Below are 5639 nucleotides of genomic sequence, written 5' to 3' on the forward strand. Positions count from 1 at the left end.
CTAGCACCAACTAGTGGGTTAATACCGTGGTGCGGGGGGGCTGGGGGGGCGGGGGGGGCACCATCTCTGTACTTATTTCCGCGGTGTTTACTCAGTTTGCGAACGCAGACGGTTCTTAATTTGTTCCACTAATTTCCGCGAATGGAACAGTTTGGATGGTTTCCGTAAACGACTGCAGAAGAATGTGGAACTGGACGGTTCCAGACGCCGGTCCTGGCAGACGGCGGACGGACGTGGACCTGTTCTGGACCGACCAGGACTGAGCGTCAGCAAAACACGACGACAACAAAAACCGGTACCGAGGTGGGTTCCTTTGATGAGAACCTGGTTCCATTCAGTAGAACAGGACAGAAATGTCAACAACAAACAAACCGATCTGTCCCTGGAACCGATTGGCTTCTTATTTATGGTCCCTGGTTCTTGGGTGTTTGCTGGTTCCCCGCGTCACCAAACAGAACCGAGTTACACTTGGACTTCTCCTCCAACACGGACCCAAATGTCTCGCTGTTGTGAGTTTTGAGTCACGTCCAGAACCAGGGTTCTGGCCCAGGGATCGGTTCTCTTTCCATCTCTAATCTGTAACAGGTGGAGCGACGGAGAACCATTAAGTGTCTGAGGGAAAAAGTGACTCCCACAAAGAAAGTTCTAACCGGTTCATGCTTCCCCGAGATGGTACAGGTCGTCTGTTGGACCTGTGTCCACGTCTGAGAACCGATGGTCGCTGAGGTCACGGAGGTCAACGACCCGGTCGTCTGCAGGACAAATGAAGTTGTACGCTGACGACGGAACGCTAGAGTAGAGTTGTGAGTTCCCAGAACTTTAGACGTGGATCGGACCTGACTATTAGCACTGGAACAGTTAGTAGTGGAACAGTTAGCACTGGAACAGTTAGTGTGGATCGTTAGCAGTGGAACAGTTAGCAGTTGGTTAGCAGTAGAACAGTTAGCAGTGAAGCAGTTAGCAGTGAGACAGTTAGCAGTGAAACAGTGAGACAGTTAGCAGTGGAACAGTTAGCAGTGGAACAGTTAGCATTGAAAAAGTTAGCAGTGGAACATGTTAGCAGTGAAACAGTTAGCAGTGAAACAGTTAGCTGTGAAACAGTTAGCAGTGGAACAGTTAGCAGTGAGACAGTTAGCCCTGGAACAGTTAGCAGTGGAACAGATAGCAGTGGACAGTTAGCAGTGAAACAGTTAGAAAAATATAATTCAACAATACAAGTTAAGAAGTTTTTCAACAACAGTTAAATGAAAAATTCTAAACACCTTCAAAAGATCTAATATAATCTTCCAGTCAAAGACAGTGAAGGTGACTTACCCGTGGCCCAGTGACACCTTGGTCACTGCAGTTAGCAGTGGAACATGTTAGCAGTGGAACAGTTAGCAGTGAGACAGTTAGCAGTGGAACAGTTAGCACTGAAACAGTTAGCAGTGGAACAGTTAGCAGTGGAACAGTTAGCAGTGGAACAGTTAGCAGTGGAACAGTTAGCAGTGGAACAGTTAGCAGTGGAACAGTTAGCAGTGGAACAGTTAGCAGTGAAACAGTTAGCAGTGGAACAGTTAGCAGTTAAACAGTTAGCAGTGGAACAGTTAGCAGTGGAACAGTTAGCATTGAAACAGTTAGCAGTGGAACAGTTAGCAGTGAAACAGTTAGCAGATCTCAGTCATGTTGTTTACTGTAAGAGCCCTGGCTGGAGGAGTAAGTACTGCAGTACTGCAGTACTTCAGTCCAGATGAAATACGCTTGTTTTCTCCCCAGATTCTGCCCTAACATGACAAATACCCGTTTGATTTCTTTTTTCCATGAGCTAATGTTTTAGCCACAATGTGCCTTTTATTAGAGCTAAAAGGAAAAGCATGACTTCATGGTTTTATCGTTTCGGAGGAACACGAGTGAAGTGGTGTGTGTGAAGGGAAGCAGCGCTGGAGTGGAACCAGTGGAACCGATCAGTGTGTGAAACAGAACACAAACAACTTTGACTCATTCGCGCTGACGTGTTGTCGTCTAACAGCTGCTAACAGGGAATAGAAGCGCGGCTACGTCAGGGCCGCCGAGTCGACCTCCGTTTGGTACCGCGTCCAAATCCAAGGTTCAACAGTACTGTAGTACTTTTTACTCACTTTTAATTGTTATTGATTTAAGATAAAACAACTTTTCTAAATAATTTTTTTTTTTTTGGGGGGAAAAACTGTTCATCCGTGGAACAGGTAGAGGGCAGTGTTTCTCACCTGTTTTCATCTGCGACTAATCCAGATGATGGGATTATTAATCTGGACAAACGTCCGACGTCAGAGTGAGTTTCAGTCCTGACTGTTCTTCTTCATCATCTTCATCCACGGCTCCTGCCATGGACGTCAGAGTGAGTTTCAGTCCTGATTGTTCTTCATCTTCGTCTTCATCCACGGCTCCTGCCATGTTTTATCGTCTAATTTCACCTAAACGGGATTTTCCTTTTCTATCTTGTTTCTTTGCAGAGGAGCTGGACTGGGATGGAACCAAACGTCCGCGGCAAATTATGGACTTAAATTAAAAAAAGTTAAATCAAAAAGTGAGGTTTCAAACCCGTCCACTCCCGGGCGCTGTGGGTTGGTTCCCACGTGGGGTTCACACGGTGTGAGTGGATCAGATGTTCCACCTCAGAAGAGACGCTGACGGCGAGTTGGCCACCAGGGGGCCGTCTGTTAAAACAGGACTCGACCCGTGCCCCAGCGTGTCCCCCTGTCTGCCAGCTGTGATGGATGGTCCTGCTGTGACCTTTGACCCCCGGTCACCCTTGGCCTGATCCACTGCATTGGTCGGTACTTAACCAGGTCCAGGACCGGGACCGGGACCGGGACTGGTTTCAGACCCCGACAGTCGGAGACCTCCTGCTGGAGCTGCCGTGTTGGTGGTCTGTTCTGTTCTGTTCCGTTCCGTTCTGTTCCGTTCCGTTCTGAGAATGGAACCGAGTGTGAGAAGTCATTGGAACCGATCTTTTTTTGTTTCCGACTCCACTTACCTGATCTCCACGGCAGCACGGACGACCTGTGGGTTCTTGCCCGACATCGTTTGAAGTTTGAAGTGGTGCGGTGACCTCCGACAACCACCAGGGCAACGGCGCGGCTGAGAAACGCATTAGCGTGGCGCGTTAGCGACGTTGATTTATTTGAACTGTGAGCAGTTCGACCGGCGGCCGTTCGCCTGTAGCTACAGGCTAACAGCTAAACACACAGCCAGCTCAACGGCACCTTAGCTAGCTTAGTTATGGTCCGCTGTGAACAGTTAGCCGTTAGCCTCCAGACGTCTTCAACGGTCCTTACAGTCACTTGGAAAGAATCCATCCAACCAAACAGTTCCAGGTCACTGGAGGCACCGGCAAAAACTGACTCACAGCTTTGATGTGTCAGTGTGTGTCAGAGTCCTATCACAGCACTGGTGCCAAACCCGAGGCCTGCGGACCCCACGTGGTTCAAGACACTTGACGTGATCCTGGAGGAAACGTTTAGTGTTGCCCAACCTACGGTCACTGTTTTTATTCAAACTCTCTTTACAGGAAATATATGTGTCGTGTTGTAACGCCCCCTACCTACGGTAAATAAATATAGTGTCGTGTTGTAACGCCCCCTACTGGAGGGAAGCTCAGTGAAGCAGCTGGTGTTTGTACCAGTGAAGTGGACCAGTGATTGGATGACGTGCACCACATGGTGGGTCCTTTTTTTGTCCAGATTCCCAGTCAAACCAGTACTGACCAGTGTGTTTTTTTTGACCTGTACCAGTGACACCTGGACCGTGGTCTGTGGTTCTTGTCAGTCGTAGGTTCGGTCTCCGTGGTTTGCCTTTTTTTTTTTCGTAAACATGTGGGGGTTCAGTCTCCGTGGTTTGTCTTTTTTTTTTTTTTCGTAAACATGTGGCGTCGACTCAGCAGCTGCGAACACTTAGGGCTAAAAAACACGACCTGGATTTGAATATTTCCCCTGAGCCTCGAAATTAGCTGAAGTTTCGACTTCACGGCGCGGAACTTTGGACCTGGACACTGGAACAACAGTGGTCGGTACCGATCCTCAGAAACATGGAACTCTCAGAACCAGGACTGAAGTTTTGGCCTCGACCAACGTGTTTAATGAAACTCTCATGTTGCTACATCGGTACCAGGATTAATACCAGTGGTAGATGTGGAGTACCAACAGTACCAGCCTGATCTGGACCTCGAAATATCGTTGAAGTACTTTCTAGTACTAAGGTGTGTGTTAGGAGTAATCAGGAAAGTTTCCATCCTGGCGTCAGGATTATTGTTGTCATTAGCTTAGCGTTAGCTTTGGCTAACGAGTACGACGAACTGTGTCTTCACTGGTACTAACACCAACAGTACTAGTTTACCAGCAGTACCGGTTTACGAACAGTACCAGTTTACCAACAGTACTGATTTACCAACAGTACTAGTTTACCAACAGTACTAGTTTACCAACAGTACCAGTGTACCAACAGTACCGGTTTACCAACAGTACCAGTTTACCAACAGTACCGGTTTACCAACAGTACCAGTTTACCAGCAGTACTGATTTACCAACAGTACTGGTTTACCAACAGTACCAGTTTACCAACAGTACCAGTTCACCAACAGTACTAGTTTACCAACAGTACCAGTTTACCAACAGTACCAGTTCACCAACAGTACTAGTTTACCAACAGTACCAGTTTACCAACAGTACCAGTTCACCAACAGTACTAGTTTACCAACAGTACCAGTTTACCAACAGTACCGGTTTACCAACAGTACCGATTTACCAACAGTACCGGTTTACCAACAGTACCGATTTACCAACAGTACCGGTTTACCAACAGTACTAGTTTACAGACAGTACCTGTTTACCAACAGTACTAGTTTACCAACAGTACCGGTTTACCAACAGTACTAGTTTACAGACAGTACCTGTTTACCAACAGTACTAGTTTACCAACAGTACCGGTTTACCAACAGTACCAGTTTACCGACAGTACTAGTTTACCGACAGTACTAGTTTACAGACAGTACTAGTTTACCAACAGTACTAGTTTACCAACAGTACTGGTTTACCAACAGTACCAGTTCACCATCAGTACCAGTTCATCATCAGTACCAGTTCATTAATGTCGTACACGTAGCCAAGTGCTAGCGCTCGTTAGCTTCCTACTGTCCGTGTGCAGCAGTGAAACGCTGACTGGTCTAGAACCGATGTTCTGTTTTCTGTCCACCTCTCAGTTCCTACGACTCAATCATCCGCTCTTTTTCTTCTCCTCTAACGTCGGAGACATTTTCCACCATTCATCGCAGCGGGACGTAAAGGTCGATGAGATTTTCCGTGAGTCGTCCCCACGGTGACTTTGGTTGGACAACAGCTAACAAATCATCTGTTATGGTTTCACTGTGAAAACAGTCGTTCATCAGAGGCCGGAAGACTTTGGCTCCCGATGTCAAAAACAGAAGGAAGGAACCGTTCGCCTTTGAAGGAAGAGCTTTTTGCTCCATTTGCCTGGATGTTGTGATTGTTTCTCCATGTGTGAAGAGGAGCTCCACCGAACACGGGGAGCCTTCGCCGCGCGGTCCGGAGCCTCGGTGACGAGCGGGCGGCCCGAGGCCAAACGGAGGCCGGACGGAGGCCAAACGGAGGGCCGCCCCCGGGGCG

Source organism: Cynoglossus semilaevis, chromosome Z (genome assembly GCF_000523025.1).
Source record: "Cynoglossus semilaevis isolate Cse_v1.0 chromosome Z, Cse_v1.0, whole genome shotgun sequence".
Classification (NCBI taxonomy): Eukaryota; Metazoa; Chordata; class Actinopteri; order Pleuronectiformes; family Cynoglossidae; genus Cynoglossus; species Cynoglossus semilaevis.